At 47.0% G+C, this 23017-nt stretch overlaps 1 long non-coding RNA gene across 4 annotated transcripts in view; it reads right to left on the bottom strand.

Moving 5' to 3' along the window:
• LOC110406925 overlaps positions 1–23017 on the bottom strand; it is a 123720-nt gene that overhangs the window by 48109 nt on the left and 52594 nt on the right. The window lies entirely within an intron of this gene.

The raw sequence follows: 23017 nt of genomic DNA, 5'->3' as shown, positions 1-23017 counted from the left end.
ACGTGCTGCAAGCAAACACCTCAGCCTGCCTCACAGGGGCTGAGCTAACAAATGGAAGCTGCAATATTTCAATCAATAGGGGAGGGGAGAAAAAAAAGCAGTCAGGGAAGACAGACATGTTATTGATGCTTCTATTACTGTCTGAAATTGGTCACTGTGGAGAAAAACAAGTAGCCACAGAGTGGACCCGGCCTGACCTTTTGCTCCTCAGCAGGCAGCAGATTGGTCATTCCAGTCACTACCAGTGAAAAATGAGGCTGAAACCACCTTCTTGTAGTGCCTGAGGGACCAGAGCTCAATCCCCGTAGCAGGAGAGAATTCACAGGTCAGGGGTGAAGCTGCAGCCCTCACTGCAAGAGATTCCCACAAAGCATATTGGGATGGGGAATGGGGGATTGATTCACTGCTTAAAGTGAGTGGTATGCATTCAAATACGAAAGGACGGATGAGGTAAACGCCTCAAAGAAGTAAAGGAGTATCAAAAAATATAGACAGATGTGCACCCAAGTAATGCAGTGAGGCAGGGAAATTTCAACCCAGAAGTGAAGAACAGGGCAGGACCAAGCACAGAAGGGCAATTTGGGTTATGCAGTACTAAGGCAGACACAGCAAACTGAGGCAACCCAGATCTAGCACTCCGTAGCTACACAAATCCAAGAGGAAGGACAGCTTGAAGATTAACGCGTAGGGCAGACAGCCTGGAGTACCAGCTCTTCTATGAACTACTCACATACCTTGGATAAAGTCACTTTGACTTTAAGAGCTGCAGCACCCAGTAGCTATAAAAATGCTTTTCTTGTTTACTCGGATGATACAGTCTCTGAGGCATACGTCTAGGTGTAGTTCTTGATGCTTTCTTAAAACAAGTCATAAATAAAAGACTGAGGATTTTCCAGCAACATGCAAAACTTGCATGCTGGAGGCCAGGTGAGGTTGGTCAGACATGTGCAGGACTCAGCTCAGTGTGAAGGAGAGCGGAGAACAGCTACGTGGAACATAACCCAGGACAGAGCAGGAACAGCTCTGCCATGTGGAGACCAGAGTGCTCCAAGGAGAAGGGTAAGATTTGAGTGTCCAAAGGGATGAGCTAGCATAGGACAGTTTGGCAGAAGAACATAAGTAAATAGAAGGCATTAACCTACTAGTGGGAATAGCACATGAAGCAGCACACCAGCCTTCTCATTAGAACAGAGATCCGAAGTAGGAGGAAATAGACTCTTTCCCCCTCACCCCCAAATGCTTTAGTTTGTTGAGTGTTTTGTTCTGCTTCTTTCACTTCCCCCTGCACATTCATCCACCTGAATGAGCACAGAGGCCCTAACACCAGCCCATCCTAATTGGCTCAGCTCCCAAGACAAGCTTCAAGAAATAGCACTTACCTTCATATTAACCACTCTCACCAACTTGGGTGGTGAACTCTAACGAAGAACAGACAGCAGAGAAGTGCTTTAGAAGAACAGGTTGCAAATGCTTGTAATAAATCTGTTCGGACGCACTTCGGGGAATGCAAATCACTTAAATTATTAATTAAAGCACTGAGCTGTTAGGACTCAGGTTGAGAGCTCTTGCAGTGAAAGCCACTGCTGCCCAAAGTGAAAAGGGTAAGTAAGCAAGGAAACAAGGGCATCCTAAGAACAAGTTGTTCCACCTGCGCTGTAGCTTGTAGCCATGAGCTACAGCTGTACATCTTTGCTTAACAAATGGGAGGTCTGAAATGGTTTGGGGTTACAAGACAGAGGCAGAGATAAGGACTGGACAGTAACTGTGGAGAAGTGAGCAAAGACAATAAAAGCACTCAGTTGTAGAGCAAACTAGAAGAAAGATATATGTGATGTAATGGTGATGTGATAGTTTCTCTATTTAAAATCCAGCCATAATATATGTAGAAAAGAACCTTGAAGAAAAGTGGTTATCCTTCCTGCTTTCCTAGAGATGGAGTAAGCTGAAGGAAATGCTAAAATCAGTTGACCTCTCCAAGCAAAACGTACAGAGCTGGATTCAGGCCCACTCTCTTGCCCAAGCCAAGGTTGCCATGTGTAGCTCTGCCTGAAATGCAACTGGATTCCTTCACCTGCCTGTGCCTATTTCCCCAAAAAGACTATCCATAATCCAGCTCTTTGGATATTTAGACATATTCTTCTAATTACCAGCCTGAATTTATTAATGGTCTGTTTATACCCATTTGTTCTTGTTTCAGCATTGTCCTTTAGACTTAATAGCTCTTTTCCTTCCCTGCTGTTATGCCCCAATCTACTTACGTGCAACAATCACCTCCTCCTTTTCAGCCTTCAGTTTCGCTTGGCTAAAAAAAGCTAAGCTCCTTAGTCGTTTCTTGTAAGAAAGGATCTTCATTCCCAAACCATGATTTAGTATTCTATTGTTTGAGAAATGCCTGTCAGAAGTTCATTATTTCCTTCCCCTTTTTCCTTGGCTAAAATTCAGAATTTTGAGGGAAAAAATAAGCGTAGCGCTTTTTCTGTCTATTGCTACCACTGGTGGCAGAAAGACTAACTCAAGTTACTACAAAGAACAGCACAGGCAAACTGTGCAAGCAATTCAGTCGTCAGGGGAGTTCAATTCTACCAGCCCACCTGAAACCTTTTTGATTTGCTTTTCAAACACATTTTTAAAGAAGCAAATTCTGCCTGTGACAAAAAAACATATGGGTATTATTAGCAAAAAAATACTATTTATTCATCAAAGTCAATAGGAGAGTTTCTGGTTTATATAGATCAGGTCCTGTTCAGTTACAGACAACGCAGTTCAGAGAATATTGAGGCACAGATAAAAGCTAGGCTTCGTTGATATGCTATCTTGCGTCTCTCTGTACTTAAGGGCTTTAGAAATTGATTAACTGAAACCCTTATCAGGAAGGTAACTATTATAATACTCATTTTACTGACAAGGAAAATAGAGCACACAAAAAAGCTTAGTGACAGACACAAGGTTACAAAGTGAATTAGTGGCAGGAATACTGATTCCATCTTCATCTCCCTGGTCTGGCCTATAGATACATTCCCTTCATCAGGATCTTCCCCCAAGCCTGCTAAGTTCACGTTTTAAATATATTTTCCCCTGCCTTCCAACATTTTCTAGTCTGGCTGGAAGCTATGAAAAAAACAACACTGCCTGTAGACAAGAAGTTGGCCTCAGCAATATTTTAAATATGACAAGGAAAAAAAAAAAAGAATCTCACTGAAAGAGCATATCCTCCTCATAAGATTTTCAGCCTGAATTTGCAGCTTCAGAGAATTGAGCTAAGCCACCAAATGGCTGGGTGCTTTATACGAAGCAAACCTCTTATGGCTTTGCATTTATGCATTATTAGTAGTTTCATTTTATATCTAAGTTACTTACATGGCTCCTAATTACCACTGTATCTTAATACCTCATCTTAATGTATTTATCCCTACTGCAGCCCAGTGGAGCAAGACTGTCTTGAGACTCCTGCTCCATGGACAATTTTTATGCTACAGAAAACTCCAGAAAATGCACTCCTTAGAGTGAACATGAGCTCATCCTCTGCTTCCCATCCTAAAAGCAGACTTCAGGCTGTACCTGGTACTGCCTCCCTAAGCTTGGTCTTTTGGGCTCTGTAGCCACATCCAGGCTCTCTAAGAGACTTGCCTGGGGTCACCTAAGAAATCTGTGGCTGAGATAACTTCACTGCAGCCCTGTGACTGCTCCCCTAGTTCGGCAGCAGTGACAAGTCCTGGCTAAAATCAGAATGAAATATGCACCGAGAGATGAAAACACCAGCACCAGGACTCCATTTTGGGGCCACAGTGCAGGAAGACTTAAAACAACAGTTGTAAGATCCATGTTTTTTCATCAGCCTGAGGAAGGCTTCTCCCTGCTCCATCTCCTAACTCCAGCTTAATGACTGAAATGGATGGATGAGCAATTGGTGCTCAGAACTGATTGCTCGTACAAGCGGGCCATTTCACTGCAAAGCTAGAGATTGCAGCCCTGTGCCAAGAAGTGTCCTCCAGGGCTTCTGGATATCTGAAATGTTGCTAAAAACTTCACCTAGCCCTTCTGCCCAGGGGCAGAATGTACCTGTAATTATTAGGACCAGCAATGCTCACCTAGTCCAGGAGTCTGACTACTTGAACATTTATCTCCATAAGCTTTACACTTTAATAAATAATTTACCCCCAAAATGCACTTAAATTAGATCTATAATTCCAGCATGAGGCTCTGGTGGTGTGAAGAGACCTCCTGACTTTGCTCCGATCATTTATAATGCCACCATAAGCCATCAATGGAATTGCAGCATTATTATTTATAGCACCGCTTATATTGTTCCTTATATCGTTTATTATACTCAATTGGAACGGCCCCAGCTAGCCTGTATGAAAAGATGCTGCACAGTTACCAGCTTAGGTTATTTCTCAGCAATAAAATGTTACCATCTTAAGGAAGCTGCAGAGTTATCAGCATGAGGATGGACACAAATCACCCGCATCTCCTGTCCTCATTTCTGCTAGTCCTTCTGTTCTATTGGGGGCAGCGTTATGGGGGATGACATCTTTTGGTGGCTGCTTCCTCTTTCCAGCTTGAAGAGGAGAGAGATGCAGCCCTGCCACAGCACAAAGCTGTGCTTGTGCTCATTGCAGGGGAGTTGGGCCACATCCAACCCAACCTTTAAGGGTCCCTTCCAACCCAAACCATTCTATCACTCTATGGAAAGCTCACGTACCTGTGCACATTTCCCCTGCACCAGCCCACACTTCTCAGAACAGAACCAGACCTCCGCACAACAAATCATGCCCTCGTTGCTCTGCAGAAGCAGGTTACAATTACTAAATCTGGGATTCAAAAAAAAAAGTCTCAGATTTAAGATCGCCCGGTATCCCCAATGGTTTTTCTTTCCAGATGCATTATGATAATTTTAAATGACATCACCTCATGCTATTTTTACCATAGGTGATTTTCTCATTACAATGCATAGAACATGGGAGTGATCTCTGAAGTGGCAGGGGCACATAACTCTGCTTCACTTTATCTAAACCTGCTCCTGCAGAATCTAACCTGCAACAGACATTCGGAAGTACAACACAAGCCCAGATAATTAAAAGCAATTCTGCAATGGGAAACACTGCAAGCACAACCCATAAAAGCTGCTGCATTGCCAGTCTCCTGCCTTGCCCTTGCTCCTATTTCTACATGGGTAGGACAAACTACCTGAATTGCTTAGGAAAGGCTTCCTCCTTTGTTGAAACTGGAAAAACAGCCTGCAAGGATGGTGCTACCCAGAGAAAGATGAGTGCCAGGCAAGTGGCACTGACAGCCTCAGCTGTCCCACTGGCTGCTGAGTTAGAGATCAGATGCTGATAGCACCAACTGTGGGTCCCACTAGCTTCTAATAGAGCAAAAGCTTTTCTGGGCTAGTGGTGCACCACCAGAAGTGACCCAGCCATCAGCTGTGCCATGATATGGGTAGATACAAGGCAGACCAAGCTCAGGACTGCTTTTTGAGCAGGAAGGGGCAAAGAGGGGCTCTGCTTTTGCATGTGGGGACACAATGTCTGAGTAGCTGAGCCAACTGGGCCAGGGAGAACTCTGAATAATGTGTTTTCTTTGGGGTTTTTTCCCCCCTCATTCTCCTCCCCCCTCTTGCTACATTTGTCTTGCTGAATACTGTAAATTCAGTGGACTGTGCAAGTGGCCATCTGGGATTTAGATGTAAAGATATATGTCATCAAAGAGTTATTCATCTCAGTCCTAAAATTAGCTGTGTCATACTTTTGATGCCCTTTATCACTGGCAAATAGTTAAAGAATAAAAGATCTTGAAATTGAAGAAAAAATTAAAATAGTAAATAATAACCCTCCTCAGTCTCCTCTGTAACAAAGGGTTTGTTTGGGGCACTTATCTCAGCTTTCTGTCATTGTCATTTGCTGTGTCTGGTTTGCAGGATGGCAGACAGAGATGGACGTGCAAGTTCCACTAGACACCATTAAAGTCTGTGAAATTGGGCGATTGGTTATGCAGACATCCCTTAGAAGTATTTCTAGCACTTCTGGTTCCTGGTTGGGTACTGAAAACAGGGATGGAAGAAAGAAAAAAAAATCTCTATATATATGTATCAGAGCTTTGAAAAAAGGCAAAAAAAAAGACACGGAATGTGGGACATGGAAACATGAAAATTTCAGCTCTTGACAGACTGCTAAGTCCTCACACTTTTTCTTCTCACAACTCAGAAATACAAGCCACTTTCCAGGCATGGTCACACAACTCCCCTCAGCACATACTCCATCTGAAACAGGGCCACAATGCCCCTAAGGACAAGTCAGCCACCCACCAACAAGCATCCACCCTCCGCAGACCCACGTTTTTCCACCCTGCCTGCTCCTAATTAAATAAGCTCCTAGTGAAGTTTTACATCATGGTGGCATCTTTTTTTTTTTATTACACAGAACTGTAAAAGGATAATGTTTCCAGACATCGTTCTTTCCTTAAAATTGAGAAGGCCTGTTCCACTTTATGAATGATCTCTGCTTGCAAAGACAAGAAAGGAAGTGCACCGATTGCTTTGCTCCTTTGCTGAAACTTCCATGAATTTCAGCCTATCCCTCCTGTGATATAGTGCTCCTCTTGAGCTTTCAGGCCAGCCCACGAAGGTCTGTTTGTGCAATCCCTGCCATCAATATAGAACAGGAACGTACCAGATTCATCAGCACTTTGGTGCTCTTACTCCACAGTCCCGCTCCCATCAGTGCTTTTCAAATTATGCTGTAGCTGTTTAGAATCTGCCCTTGCTTCGCAGGTGAACTTTGCTGTCAGGTAGATAGAAATGATTGAGAAGTCCCAGTTATTTCTCAAGCATTGCAGGCTCTTTTTGTCTATTCATCTGTCGATAGGTACATTTCCTCTCTTGCTAACATGGTGCATTCAGACAGGATGACATTTTTTTCCTTGAAACATTACCCAGCCAACCACTGCAATAAATGGTTATATCTTCAGAAGGTTTTGAGATGCTGATTGTAGGACTCTTGAAAATCTCCCCGGAAGGAGCAAATGGTTTGAAATCACCACTGCAATTAAGCAACCAACATTCCACTCTCCAATTTGAGGTACAAAGGCACATGAAAAAAGCACTGCATCTTGCAACAAGAGCCATTCAGTGATCAGACCTCTGCTGTCTGAATTTATATGACCTGAATTTCTATGCAAATGCATTGAGCTTTGCTCACAAGACCAGGCAGCAAAGCAGGGGTGCAGAACATGCAGTGGGCAGGGACATAACTACATTGCTGGGATGTGGTCTGGCCACCACCATGAGGTTGGGCAGAAGGTTGCAGTGCTTTCTGGTGGAGTCCTAATGAAGTGGCTCAGAAGGCTTCACTGCGAGCACCAAGCCATGGCAGAGTTCCCTCCCAACACGAGATGCCTGATCACAAACTTACCTGCCCATGGGAAATGTACTCCCAGCCTTACTTTCCCATTCTGCAAACCTCAAAAATATCATTTGCCATCCCTTCTCTCCCCAGTTCTCTGTTTTCTCCTATCATTAGCCTTTCTTGATTGAAGTAGGGTCTGATTTCACTCAAACTATCATCAACTCCAAGCAGCAAGAGGTTACACTGTCCCAGGAACACCCGTATTACCCTGTACTCAGCAGGAATGAAACTGTGCAACTCTGACCTACTCTTGGGGACTGCAATGAAAATGAGATGTCTCTCTCATGAGGACCTCCCAGCAAGCACAACTGAAATATCTCTGTGACTGCAGCAGCTCTGTAACGAATGAATTAATTGATTTCACCCTCAGCTTCTTCTTCATCGACCCCGCTGCCCTGCAGTGCGCAAGGAGCTTTGTTCCAGTTCCAGTCTCCCTTCAAAACCCTGTTCCATTTAAAGGCAGATGAGGTAGCTTCAGGCTGAGAGTGGGAATCCCAGCCCTGAGCTCTGGATGGCAGCCAGATGGGTCACAGTGCTGCATGCAAAGCTAGGGTGAAGGATGGGAACCAGCACCTTCCAGCATCTCCAGAGCCTCTGTTAGCAGAGGGAAAGGGGGGCTGGGAAGATTGGTGCCCTACCAGCGCTTCTGCCTGGATCCCCACAGTCCCTGCATGAGGGCACCGCTGGGTCTCCAGGTAGCCCTGTTCTTCCATCACTTCTTAATCTGAGTTATCTTCTGGAGAAGGAGCCTGGGGCTCACTTCTAAACTCTCTCTTGCCTTCAGGAGTGTGATGTGACAGCTCTTTTCCCCCCCCACCGCCCCGGGACCAGCAAGAACCTTCACAGATGAAGTAGACTTAGACATCTAACCTGGAACATGCCTAGACCGTGAATATCGAAGCTAAGTGATCCATCAGCATCTGGAAAGAACAGGTCCTGCTCTCATTTACAGAGAAACAGCTCCTCCTTGAGTCAATGCATCTCAGGGCACTTCGAGCAGGCTCCTAGGCTGGGATGGGTGAGCAATTAAATAGCTAAGGAAAAATCCTCTGGGACTCAGGTCACCACAGAGGTATTAGAAATCTGAGATTATTCCCATGCCCTGGAAAGCAAGTCACACACTGCTGAAGGACTGATAAAGGGCATCAGGTACAAAAGCTTGCATGGTGTGTTCCAGGAGTTACATCCTCATGGATTTTAACCACAGACCAAAGTGACTCGTGTACATCTGAGCGAGTAATGTGGCTTCTGCCCTGCCTCAGTTTCCCCCAAGCATTCTCCAGTTCTAACCAAATACTTTACTCCTTGCCAAAATATGTATTTCCAAGCATTCTTCCAGAGAGCATCATTTTCTATTTAAAATAAAGAGAGAATAAAAGCAAAGAGTGGAACGTTTTACATTATTCTCCCAAGGGAAAGTTTTGAACACCTGAAGAGTCAAAATGTTGTCGTTCCACCTTATTTGAATGGTTTCACATCCTTTATCTTGGTTAGTGCGAGCGGACATTTTGCAGAGTTTCATATGTTGGGGAAGTTAAAATATTTCATCTCAATTTGGAGATAAAATCAGATGATAAAAAACCTAAGCAGGACACAGAAGCAGCTGTTCCACATTGTAAGGATAGGAGGCAGCAGATATTAAACCAGTTTTGGATCACCCAAGAAAAGCAGCAGTCACAAACCGGTAACAAAGAAGGAATCACTTACCCCCTTTCTGAGGATCAGGGCTCATCAAACACTCCCCAGAAGGCAGTCACCAAGTAGAGAAGTTCCCCCTGCAGCTGCCAGCCCTTAAATGAGGTTAGGGAGGGCTGCACCCTGGGTCCCACAGGTGAACTGCTCCCACCTGTGCGCCCAGGGCTGGCTACGCCCCTTCACCAGGTGCTCAATCACTGTTTCAGGCCCTGATCTAATGATTCCTATACACATGTGCAGCTCTATTCTAGGCACAGAACAGGGATTGAGCCCAAGAGATCAGGTGTCCACTGTTGAGAGAGGGATAGATGAGCTTTCCACTGCAATGAAGCTTCAAATACCTTTGGACAACTGCTCGTTACATCTCAGGTCTGGGCTTTCCTCACCCACGTTTTGCCCTTGTCCTGTTCCTGCTCTAAGCTGCCTGGATGGGTTATACTGGAAGGAGCTCTACTGTAGCTATTGCAGATGGAGAAAGTTTTGGTCCAAAGCACAGTAGGAAGTATGAAAACAGTAAGTGGGATTTCTTGAGAAGGAGTGAAAGGGGATGCCAGAACCAGCACTGGCTGCCTACAGCCCCTCTGAACTGCGCTTCCTGATCCTTTTCCAGCCATGCCATCCTCAGAAGGGTGTGAATTCAGCATCCTGAGAGGAACGAGCAGCCAAGGCTGCCCTGAGCAGCCTTCACTTCAGCACAGGAGAAGCACAGTGCTCAGCTGAGCGCTGCCAGCCCTCTCTGCCTCCCCCTCGCTCCTTTTTCTGCTGTGTTTCACTTTGGTGAAAGAGAATTGTTTTGACTGTATCTTCCTTGTAGACATTAAATACCTTTCAGAGCAAGGTCAAAGTCCCTCGAGCTACAACAGCATGCACAGAGATAACAGTTCAGGCTGGGTTCGCTTCCCTCGTCGCAGGCAGGAAAGGAGAGAAACCCACGTCACAGGGGCTGCCCTCCAGACATCACAACTCAGCACATCTCAGGCTTTCAAGGGAAGAAGCAGAACTTGTGAGCCCCCATCCTCACATGTGCACACCTGTGGTAAGAGATGTCCAAAGCAAGGCCAGGAGCCAGGCATCTGCTTGCATCGTATTTGAGATTCTTCATATGTACTCGCACATTTTCCAAGGAAAAATAATGCATCCGCAGCATCTAGACAGCATGAAGAGGAGCAGCCTTGGAACAGGAGCAGCTAATGATGTGTGGCAGACAGACAGAGCCAGACAAACAGCGGGGCAGCACCGTGCACACTGAGCAGGTTCCTGGTAGCTGGTTCATCTCCCCGTGTCACATCTGATGTCTGAACGGACAGAAACCGCACGGGTTTGTTTCCAGTGCCACCCCCTGTTAGGCAGGTGACATTTTCATAGCTCTGGTGGGCAGGGGAGAAAGCAGCCCACAAAGTGTTCCAACAATGCCTGACAAATGAAGATATGTAAATGCGGTGAGGGATGGTAGCAGCGCTGGGAAGCCTGTCTCCTTAGTGGGAAGGTTTGCTTTGGCTCCTGCATCGAGGCACAGCACAGGACCCAAGAGCTCAGGTCTGGATAGGGCACTGGGATGGCTTGTCCCTTTATCCTGGGGAAAGGAAGCCAGGCTGGCAGCTCTCCCTCACTGCCCTCTTCAATCATCACAAAAGGCTGTTAAGCCTGGAAGGGCAGGATAGATCCCAGTGACATCACTCTGTGCCCATTCTGTGTCAGTATATGCAATGGGTGCCATCATCTCTGCTTCAGAGCATCCCTTTTTCCATCTTCCTTGCCCACAGCAAGCAGAAGATCCCAGCTGGCTCATTTCAAACTTCACCCATTGGCTTCTAGAAGGCACCAGCTCCCAGCCAGCCTCTGGCCTGATCCCACTGCATCTTGCTACTGCTGATACGGGAAGCTGGGCTAGATAAAGGCTTTCTGAAACCAGAGATAACAGTATAGCCCCTGACCAACTCCAAATAGAAACCACTCAGATCTGGAGGTCATCTCCGATCCACCAGAAAGCAGAGAGAGTTTGTAACCCAGCTGATTCCATCCATTCCCCTCAGCGAGGCTTGAACGTGATAGATGCAAACAGGACTTTCCGCCAGGTGAGCTAAAAGAGCTGGAAGCAATGACTGCCTGGATTACAGCACACAACAGCTCTGTGATTTGTACACAATGAGAAAATTGGACTGGGCTTGCATCCGCATCTATGGGTAGCTCAGATTCTTCTGCATCACTCGCTTCTGGGAACGGTCAGACAAGATGAGTTTTGCTTGAGCAGCTTATGTTTCCTGAAAGTTTTCTCGATAGAAAATGTGATTCATCAATTGTGGCTTTTCTGATGAGATAAAAAGTTTGCAAACAGAGCTGCTCTCCTAGAAATCTCTTCCCAGCTTGCACTTGTTCTAAAGTCAAAATCAATTAAATGTCCAGCTTAAGCTGCCAGGCACTTTGATTTGGGTAGATTCCCATTTCTCAATCCCCCGAATGCTCTTCATGACAAATTTTGGATTTTTTTCTCTTTTTCTTGAAACTGAAAAAAAAAAGCAGTTTGTATATTTGTTTTCCATGGAAGATGGGAACCAACAAGGCTTTTTTTCCAGTGGGTCTAAGTAAAATGTCTCTTAATTAACACACACGAGCGAGGTGGGCAGATATCCCTTACACACATTCTTGACATTGGATCCAAACTTGAGGAGCACGGATTCTTTTTATAAGAGTGGTAAGATTTAGCTGCTTTCCTACTCCTATCCCTCTCGTTGCCTCTCTGCCTTTTGGGGTACAGCCAGCACCAGAAGGAGAATGAAATAGAAAGAAAAATGCTACCTTGTGTCTTGCCAGTGCAGTTGGAAACAGGAGGTGTTGGAGATCTCCCAGTGAAGCCTGGCTTTGGAATGCCCCCAGCACACACTGCCAAGGCCTGGGGCTCCAGGGGTTCTGCAAAGGGCTGAACTTTGGGGAAATTCTGCTGAACCCAAAGAGTTCAACTGTGCAAGTAAAGAGGGCCTGACAGGGAGCCGAGGAATGGGGTAAACTTGACTTGAGCAAAATTCGGTGTGGAAAGTGTATATTTTATGTTCTCATACCATGCACATCAATGAGCATTCATCTCAGACATCCACTAAACTTGAATAATGAATAATTTTAGGGAAGTCGTGGTTGTATCTCTGTTTTTCTCCAAGATTTTGGGGAAGGTGAGGATAAACAGAATGCAGGAGGACAGGTAGATTGACCCATGCACCATCACAGAAACACACTGTACTGGACTCTGACGTATTCTCAATCTAGATATCCACAATCTTTCAGAGCCAGACTTGCAACCAACCCGAGAAAACAGACCACTAAGGCTTTAGCGGACACGAGGCTCTAAGCTCCAACACTGCTGTGGTTCCACACACCGAGCCACTTGCTGACACAGAGCTCTGGGCAGCCACAAACCCAGTACTGGTGCCAGGTGCACAGTCACAGCACACAGACCCTATGGAGACCGAAGAGGCTGCAGCTAGTTTGTATTCCCTGGCACTGTTAGCTAGATCAGGGAGTTAGCAGAAGTTTGGTTTTGGCATTTGTTGCTGCTGGCAGCTCCCTCTGCGTTTCTAATCGTGGTCCATCCAAGAGTCCTTGCCCAGCCCGGCTCCGCTTGGAGTCAGCTGGGACTCGAACACACTGCGATGCAGAGCCCGGTGGTGACGCGTGCCCGGATGGGTTCTTCCCCCACGTGTCATCACAGTGATGGCTGCACGTGGCCTTATCTCACTATGACAAACGCAGCCATGAGTGCGATGCCTCTGCAGCCCCGATGTGGTCACGGCCACCCCTTGCTGAGGACAGCCCAGCACACACCTGCCTGCCAGCTGCTGCCCTTCCTGCACTGGGATGCTCGCTTCCAGCCCCTACCTGTGGCCATGGTAACAAACAGAAGGCCTCCTCACCAGGCACACTCCATCCTATTGATTCGTTGGGAGATTTATGGCAGAGACCTGATCTCAGTGAAGGAGCTAAATCCAATTCACTAAGGAATTACAAGCCTGTCCGATCAATAATCTATTTATCTCCTTCACTTTGCCATCTTTAAACACTCCAGTCCTGTCAAAAGAAATTGAAAGCTTTTTAAAAATGAAATTATCGAACTCTGGAATGGCTCTGCTAGGGCTTCTGGAAAGGATCTGGGAACCAGGATGGGTCCAGCTCAGGATCCAGCACTTAGGAGAGATGTGTCTGCAACTCAGCACACGGGGCAGGACAGGGCAGGGGGATGCTGGCACTTGACACAGAGAGAAGGGCTCTTATACCTACATACAGATACACAGAGCTAAGGGGAAACCGAGGTGTGAAGTGTTAACCCCAACAGAAAATGCACTGCTGAGGTCCCTGCATGCTGTAAACTGCGCTCGTTCATGACTTGAGCAGATCATGAAGTTTTATTTAACCAGCACATGGCTCTTCAGCAGCACTCATTATATTTCCCTAGGGCAGAGGTGTGTTGCATCCCAGAAATAATGTTATTTTTCAGCTCTCATGCAGCACTTCTAATTAATAGATGGTAAAGCAGCTCGCATGGAAGAAAACCAAGGCACGGAGAGGGAGCAGGGCTAGCTGAAAGCCAGCCAGCAGCAGGAGCAGAACCACCACCCCTTTGAAGAAGAGCAGTTGCCATCCTTTTCCAAGCCTCATTGCTGTTTTTGTCTAACAGATGCAGGTTTCTACAAACACGGGGGGGCTACAGGGTCAATTCACACACACAAACTGCTTTGGTAATACTCTTTGTCAATGGAATGTTTACATACACACTTCAGTCTATGTTTCTCCAGACCAGCTCCTACATGGAGTAGGTCATTCCAGCTCTTATCTGCAATCCCAGTGGGATTTAGCCATATATTCTGCCGGCCAAAAGACAAGATGTTTTCTTGGTTGCAAAGAATTGGGGAATCTCTATCACAATTTTTCTGCAGGAGCAACTGTGCTGTAAGCGTGATGTTCAGACCTATCTGCTTGGGGTGGTTAAAAGTCCCACTGGCATCAATGATGTAGCATTGGAGCCTGTGTAGGATTTCAGCCCCGTGTATGATTTTGCCTGCAGGATATTTGCTCCCCACGTTGCCCCATTTTTAACAGCTTTGTGTACCTGAACTAGTTTTCTGCACCCAAAACTCCAGTGCTGAAGCTGGAAGGGGCTAAATTTCTCTGGAGATGGAGAGGGGCCAGTTCCTCTCCCTTCAGAGGTTAATGAATGGAGTCATTAGGATAATTAATGTTTTGCTGATGAATTAATCACCCTCGCAAGCAGTTTCTCTGTGCAGAGAGGCAGGGCCCTCTCGAGATCCAGCACATCCCTCTCTAAGGCGGCTCCCTCGTCCTGATAGCTGCCCATTTTGGGGCAGTTTCCATGCATCTGCCCTTCTGCAGGGGGCTGCTCATCTGGGAGGGACATCCTCAAGGTCACATGCTGCCAGGGTGAAGGCTGTCTCTAAGATGAACTAACAGCCCCCATCCCCAACCCACTGCTACCCAGTGAGCTCACACAGTCCCTGCAATGAGAACCATGTCCCCCCACCCTTCAATTCCTTCTCCTTGATGCTCTTCCTGCCTTCTCCATCCCCCAGTGTTACTCCAGCCCTGACCCCAGCTCTGCGTATTGATCCCAAGCACACTCTTTTTCAGGTCCAATTTCTAAAGAGCATTGCTGGAGCACTGCACTAAAGAGCAAATGCCCTTGTTGTTTCCTTGTTATTGCCAATGTGAGAAAGTGTGTGGTGACCACGCCAAAAAAATCACTAACCTTTCAGTGGCAGTTCATCCAGTGCAGTGAAACACTGAAAAGAGCTGCTGTCACACCATAACTTTCTCCCTTGACTGCAGGCACATTTGAACTGTGATTTCCAGGGGACGGGAAGCTGAGAGTGGTTTCACAACATTGTTCCTTAAAATAATCCCTGTAAAGTCAACAGGGCTCCTTGAGCAGAGCTCAGAGGCACAGCAGAGGCTGCGGGCAGAGGACATGGAAAGGGTAAGGTTAAGAAATGCACCCTCCTCGTTAGGGTAAATTTAGCACCCATTAAGATCACAGATTGTCGTTCTGTTTTAACAGGAGGAAACAGGAGGTAAGGAACTTATCACCGAGCATTTTTGGCAAAGGATTTTGTATAGATACCTCAGACAGGATGAAGACATCCTGTAGAAAGTATCTAAGGTCCCGAGTTTTCTGACTAGTTCTTATCAGGAGGAGAAAGCAGAATCGAAAACTTGACCTTTTTAGTGGAAAATGAACACTACAACATTCTGCCGTTTCTCAGGGGTGAAAAAATGGCTAAGTAATTTAGAAACCTTGAAGCGTGGGACGATAGCGTTGCCATCCCGCGGCCCGCGCGTCTCAGCACCGTGCCTTCCCAGGCCAGCTTCTCCTACGACGTACCCCGAGTGTTCGGCCCTGCCCGCAGAGCCCAGGCTCCGCTCTCCCATCCCATTCCCCCTCCCGCCGCCTCGTCCCCTGATGGTTTATGGCAGCCCCTCGGATGGCCACCCATGGGACAGCCATCCATCTCCGGGTGCCCTTTCTTCTTGTCGGCTTAAATGCTCCCCGTGATTGATGGCCCAGCCGCTCCCCAAACACATCTCCGGCATGTTATATGGCGCTGGCGTAATGCTAACTCTTAAACCACAGAGGAAGCGAACGCTGCTAATTTATGCCTGGCTTTTTTTTTTTTTTTTTTTTTTAACTCCCCAGCATAATTCTGATTTTAATGCTCCATCTACGCCACATCAATATCCTTTCACCACGAGCGAGTAAAAACAAAAAATAAATATTTCATCTCCCATTCTTTCCCTCTTAAAAGGTTTCGCTTACACCAGCTCACCCGGCATGCCCCGAGGTTAGACAAATAGGAAGTGACTGTGTGGTCTGCCACAGGGGTGCTTTATGGGAAGGGCACTGCCCACACGTGTCAGCTTGCTGGGATAGCTGCTGTCTGTCGGTGCATGAATATAATGAATGCAAACATCTCCTGCATCAGGCTAAATTACTAGCCTGAGCTAATACAAGGGTCTAATACATCGCTCATTTATCAGTCTGGTATTACTATTTACTTCATGTAGCTATATTCAGAAAGCACATCAAAGTGCTCCGGGAAAGGAGAAAAAAAAAAAGGAGAGAGAGAGAGAGGGAGGGAGGAAGAAGGGTAACAAACCATTAAGCAGAAATATGGAAAGGCTAAGACAAATCTCTGGGCAGGGGCACTGACAAAATGACTTGGCAGCTGGAGAGACACGCATCCTGCTGTCTCTAGGACATCTGCACAAGCTTCATCTTACTGAAGGGCATCTGAATCCTTCCTTGCGTTCTGGAAGCCCAGCACCATTCCCCACCGAAACACAAACCCCGTGACCCTGGGTGGCCTTCACATCTCCCCAGAACTGTGGGTAAGGTAAAAACACTTCCCCCTCCCCGTGTTTTTAGAGGAGAGGACAGAAGGACAGCAATCTTGCTAAAATCTCAGCTGAACCCAGGTCTCCAGAGCGCTCTGGCTCCTCATCTGAAAACACGACAAAAGCATTTCACTGCTCCAGCCCAGGGGCTGTGCTGGTCCTCAGTCTGGGTAAAGATGTGAGGTCACCAGGCAGATGCTATACAGACAAGCCCTTCAAGCACACATAACCTAATGATTTCAAAGCTTCAATGACTGTCCAAGAGAGGTATCTGTAAGGGCCATGCATTCCTAGCCTGCTGCTGCCTGTTTGCTCCCTAGCAGCCTATCTTCTTGATGACCCCCAGACAGTCCCCCCAGGATGCTGTCCCATGCAGGCCATCCAGCTGAGGGGACACACAAAGGAGAAGGCATGCAGAGAACCATCCCTCCAGCACTGCCTGACTGCAGCCACATCTACTACAAGCATGCAGAGCACACCTCACTGCCCAGCACCCTGCAACACCTTCACCTCGCTCTGCTTCCAGTGTTCCAGCGTGTGTCACCCAGAGCTGAGCGATGCTGAAGGGAGGACACTGGCACCAGGACAGGGGACTTCAGGATCCTCCCCTCCCAGGTGAGCAAAGAGCAGCAGCCAGAGCCTCCGCTGAAAGCCAAGTTCCTGTCCTGCAGCTACTTGAGATCAGTTTGTTTTACTCCAAAAAGATCTGTTGCAAGACAAATACCTCTCTCAAGACGATTGAAGTAGGTCACATTAGACAGAGCTCTGGAGAACCTGACACTTTCCCATCAGCATTAAGCACTCTCTGCCTTTCTTTCCTCTTCCTCCCTCTCTCCCCCATCCCTCCTCTCCTTTCACTGCTAAAAGTCTGTGAAAAGGGAGCTCTGTGAAGGGGAAACAGCTCAAGCAAAACCTGTGCTCTGCTTTGGCAACTGGAAGAATCAATGCAAACACAGCCTATGCGTGCAGACAACGGCTTGCATCAGTTAAGAAGTATCAGATGGGCTAAATCGTGATGGGGTTGAACAGAGGAAGGCTGTGCTGTGCAGGGAGAGAGCCCTATAGAGAGTCGACTGTAACGTAAGGACTACAGCAAAAGGTCAGGCATCATTTAAATGACAGGTACCTGCAACAACCTGAGGGATTGTACTTGCTGTTCTCCAGGCAGACAGGGTGGGTCCTCTGCTGCCTATGCCCTGGGGACATCCCTGCTTCCCTCCCTCATGGAGGGGGGGGTCTCATCTTCCCAAAATGCCAAGGGACCCTGTGGGCACGCAGCCCAGCACCCTGACCCCGTGCTGCTTTTCCATTGCACAGCGGCACCTCCGAGCAGCTCTGCAGGCATGTGGCTGCCACCAGCTAGCAGCAGAGACAAGATGGATGTTAGGGAACTTCAGTGACTTGTTTTAGCTCGTAAATTAGCAGCAGGCAGCCCTCAGCTCGCACGATCAGATAATAAACTCTAAATATCAGACATTGAACTGGTCCAGGCATCAAGTTATAATGAGCAAAGCCTTTTGCCTGGTAAGAGGCAACAGGAGATATATATATATATTTGGCTCTTTGCTCTTCATTGGGTGCTCTGCAGAGCAGATGGGAGGGATCTGCCCCCTCCTCCCTGCCAGAACTCTGTGGCTGGAGCACAGTGCAATCCTAGCTCATGTCCCTCCAGCCTGATGCACTAAATGCAGGTCATTGCTACTGACTGCATTTAAAGGCTTAAACAGTGCAACCAAAGAAAGCAAAGCCAGAGCCAGCAGCGGCCAGCAAATGCCCTCATCTTCACAGCCAGACCAGTAGCAAAACAAGATGTGGATCTCAGGGCCACACGCCTGCAGCAGGGAGAGCAGCCACAGTGCAGCTCCTGCTTACAGCACCCAGCCCAGCCCTCCTGCATGAGCACCAGCAGGGCTCCACGAGCTGAGCACCTGAGCAAAAGCGACTCGAATTTTCATAATGAGGAACAAAATGAATTCAGTGGTTTAAGGCTGTCTGTGTTTTGGAGGAATTTTGGGCTGGATGTTTAGGGAGCTTCTGTCTCTCGCAGATGAGCTGCAGGGATTGCCAAATGTATGTCCTCTCAGAGGAAAAAATTGTTTCTGTTACAAACCTACAGGAGCTTCTTCAGTTTCACAAATTCCCTTTCTAAATGGAAGTATTTTAGAGGAAAAGAAATCGCTTCAAAAATCCTAAAAAAAAAAAAAAAAAAAAAAAAAAAATATAGCCAAAAAAGAATAAACCCATGTTGCAAAAAGAAAAAAAAAAAAAAAAAAAAAAATCCTCCAAAAATGTTTTGATTTGATTGATCCATCAGGCAGGGGCTCAGGGTAAGGAAGAGATGACGGATGCTTCTTTTGCAGCACGCTGCCCTGATTAGCTTCAAACAAGATGCTCCTTGTCACCCGGCCCTCTGCACTGGGAATCCACACAGCTCTGCAGACACGGCCACAGGGCCCTGATGTTGGCCTCCTACTACAGAAGGAAAAGATTTTCTTGCCCAGGACTTTGTCCATAAGCATGATTAGATTTAGATTCAGAATAGCAATAAGATGATGTAGAGAAGATTGAAGGAGTCTTTCCAACAGTGTTCAGTGTTATAGTGTGGCTGTTATCAACGCCAGTTCTTCTGGGAGCAGATCAGGAGCACAAGGACACAAGAAAACAAAGAGGAACCCTCGACCCTTTGTGGTGACCCAGTGACCTGCCGCAGTTTCTGATGATGTTACTTATATTCCTTCCCCATGTGAATGAGTTGTGCCCCAGCAGAACCACAGCCCCCAAACCCAGCAGCGTCCTCACTTGAATTCACGCTGCAGGGCAGACTCTGGGAAAGGGAGGAGCTGGCTCTCCAACTAAGCTAAGAATAAGCTGGTACACACATTAGATGTCACTATATGGTACAAACTGTAGATTCACCTGAAACTTTAGGATTCTTCCCAGGTGTTTGGAAGGATCTTTCTGTCACCGGGGGAACAAAAGCTTCTCCCAGCTGTATTCAGGCAGTGCAAACTTCCTTTTAGAAATCCCTTTCTAGGAGGATGAGGGCACTGATGGGTATTACAGATTGCTTTTTGGCCATGGGGGCCTGAACAAAGGCCAGGAGATGGAAAAAATACTCAGCTCCATCCCCAAATGAGAAATATGTTTGGCTCCGGCTGGAGGCTCTGCCACTCAGGCCCATCCGTGTCACCGAGGATAAGTAGCTTGCTGGAATCCTAATCCAGAAAAACCGAGAGCCTGAGCTAATGGCTAAATAATCCCCACATTAAAACCTTCCACAAAGCTAAACGAGAGAACTCAGTTTCCAAATGCCTCCAATTAACTGAAACATTAAGGTCAGCACCCGGGGTGAAGGCAGCGAGGAGAGCAGGCTGAGACAAGCTGCATTTCTGAGGCTGCATCGCTGATCCTCTCTCGTCTCTGGCAGTGTTAAGCACTGTCACAGCATTAGTGAAATGTGGTCCTTATTGGTTCATTTTTATCTCTGTGCATCTGTTTTCATTAGGACAGGGATGGCTATTTGATGACAGCTTGGGATGGATGGGAAGGGGTGGGTTTTTTGCTTCTTTTCCTTCTTTGCACGCCTCCTTCCCCCACCAAAGACCAGAGGGTAATTTGTGTACTGGCTGAAATAAAACCCACTTAACGATGAAGTCCATGGCGAAAGCCTGTGGACATCAGTGCAGCTTTAATGAAATTTCTGTGCCTGAAACACATTAGTAGGCAAGAGCTGAGACTGGAGAAAGATGAGGCTGCAGAATAGCTGGCAGAGCTGCAGGCGGAATGGCAGAGCGCAATCATACAAGGGAACAATGGGGATAAGGAGAGGCTGAGCCTCCTGCCCCACAAGCTGATCCCATGCCCTGCTGCTCCCCAAGCCCCCACCAATTCCCATTGCTCCCATGGACCTGGAGAGCCCTCCCTCACGCCTGCAGCCTTCTGTCTGTGCAGCCACAGCTGGCAGCGAGGCTGAGCTCCTGTGCCCATGGCTATTTTGTCAGTCGAATGATCTGAGCTCTGCCAAATCAGGTCCACTCCAAGCGGAGGCTAGCTTACTTTTCCTTGATTTCCACTCGGATTTCATTCTGTTTCTTTGGTCCGTTTCACACTTAGATACCCGGAGGGTGTTTGTGCCTCTCTGTAGTGGTCAGATAGGGGGAAGCCCCCGGGCTGCTTGAATTTCTCCCTGCAGACAGCTCTGCTTGGATGGCACCTTGGTGCCTAGGAGAGTGCTCAGCAGTGGGTGACCTTGCACCATTCAGCAGGTGGCTGCTTTCCGGTCATCTCTCACATACAGATGGGTGCTGAGCAGATGGGGAGGGCACACGGTGGGGAAACCAACGTGCTGCAAAGACAACTTCATTAACTGGGACCCCACATGGAAGTTTTTTGCCCAAAAAAAGCTTTTTTTTCCCCCCCATATCTGCACAGTCTCTCTGGACATTAGCCTCCTAAAACCCAACAAAACACAGCACTAACTTTCACACCTACTGCTGTAAAGAAAAAGAGTGATGAATAATCATCAACACTATTGCAAGACCGGCTCTGTCTCTCTTTAACTCCACTAGGATTTCACTCGGACTCCTGGAAGACGAGCGTCTGACTTTTCTGCTGCGCCCTTTCCATTGCATTACAGTCTGTGATCATGTCTGCGTTCTTAACAGCTTTGTCAGGAGATCATTCCTCCGCAAACCTTGTTAGCAATAATAAAGATAAAATAAGTTATAAATACATCTGTGGTTTCCTTTTTGCTGAGTCGTAATTTGACTAATAAATTAAATTAATTTAATTTGAAAACTAATTACTATTTGGTTAGAAGTAGATTGAAAGAAGTTTAGTTGAAAATGGACTTTTCATGGAAAGAAAAGAGATACCAATTCTTGGAAATAAACGAAATGTGGGAAATGAGATGAGTGACATTTCGAAAATCCTTTCTCATTAACCGGCTTTGGCTTTCGGTGTGTGTCGTTTTTATCCTGATTTGTAAAGCTAATATTTCTTTCCTTCACATATGTTGGGTCGACAAATCCACGAAGCTAGAAAATGTTGGTGATCGAGCTATAAAAGCAGGCAGATCTCACCATGAAGGCAACAGCCCCGTTTGAAGGCTGGCATCTCAGCTTGTAGCACTTTCTCCTATGTATTCCAAAGCCACATCCAGGAAAACAATGCCCCTGCTGCCACTGCACAGTTTTACTAATGCCTTGAGATCTAAACGGAGAGCGTGTTTTGGAACTCTGTTTTCATTTGTTAATTGACTCCCCTCTCACTTAAGGTAGGAACTGGGAGCAGTCTGTGATAAATGGGCTGCACAGTCCGCTTTGTTGCAGTGCAGCTTCCGTGGAATAACTGCAAATTCCTCACGACTCCAACAACAGTACTGCATTGGGTAAAAGGGAGTTGGACTTTGGGACTCCCTTTCTCTCCACCGGTGCAAGGATACAGTTTTTAACTCAACATCTGACGTAACGCGAATGAATGGCACACGGAGCACAGATGAGAATCCACAACTCCCTTTTCCTGCGTGGCTCACAGAAGTTCAGTCTTCGTGAGTGCTCACCGGGTCCCAAGTTCCTGCACACTTTGTGCAGTGGGGCTGGTGGCTTCACCCTGCCTGGCGCCTTGGACGTCCCTGCCCAGTGTGACGGATGGGATTGCAGCTCTTCCTTCCCTGGGGAACCATTCCCCACAGCTCTAACACCTGCAGATGAGAGGAGGGAACCTTGTGCAGGTTTTGGAAGAAAAGCCCTTCACGAGTGGCCTTTGGACTTTCTACAACCTTAATTAGAAATACATGGTTTTCAGCATTCAGCGCGTTTCCTGTTTCAGCACTGAGATTTTAGATCCGCCTCCCAAAGCATGCAGCCCATTTCAGGCACTTAAAAAGAAGGCAAAACTGTGCCTAACTATGTCCTTTATTGGATCTGGCCCTCAAAAAAGCAGAAGGTGTTGGCAAACTCCGCTGCGAATCCATATGGTTGCTTTGTGGCTCCCTTTGCTCTTTAAAGGGGAAGGAAGACATGCTCTCACTCTCATCCAGACAGACTTTGCTGCCAGGCTCTGATCTTCCAAATTATCACCTCTACAAAGAGGCAAAGAGACCTTTAACAAGAGCTGGCTTGTCCCCTCTTCTGGTTCTCCAGCCAGTGTTTCTTCAGTGTCAGAGCAATATCTCTGCATCTTTCCATCTCTCTGAGCATTCTCTCTGCGTTTTGCTCAGTCCTCTTCTCCCCCAGTCCCTCTCCTATCTCTCTGCCCAGCCTGTTCCAACCAACACCCTTTCAGAAAGGAGGATCTCTTCTGCGCAGTCCATGCCAGCCCACATTGTCCCTACACAAAAAGGGAACTAAGAAGGGACTGAAGACGACAGCTCTCAGCTTTTCTGGAGAGGGGAACAGGGGTCAGCAGTGCAAAGGCACAAAACTGCTCTCAGAGCTCCAGTCCTGAAGCCCATGGCACTGCCATTTTACTCCCCTCCTGTCTCACCACTTAACTCCTTACATACCTTAAAACTTCAGACACAT

Source organism: Numida meleagris, chromosome 16 (assembly GCF_002078875.1).
Source record: "Numida meleagris isolate 19003 breed g44 Domestic line chromosome 16, NumMel1.0, whole genome shotgun sequence".
NCBI lineage: Eukaryota > Metazoa > Chordata > Aves > Galliformes > Numididae > Numida > Numida meleagris.
Note: the sequence above shows the minus strand (reverse complement) of the source record. Positions and strands in the feature narration are given on the sequence as shown.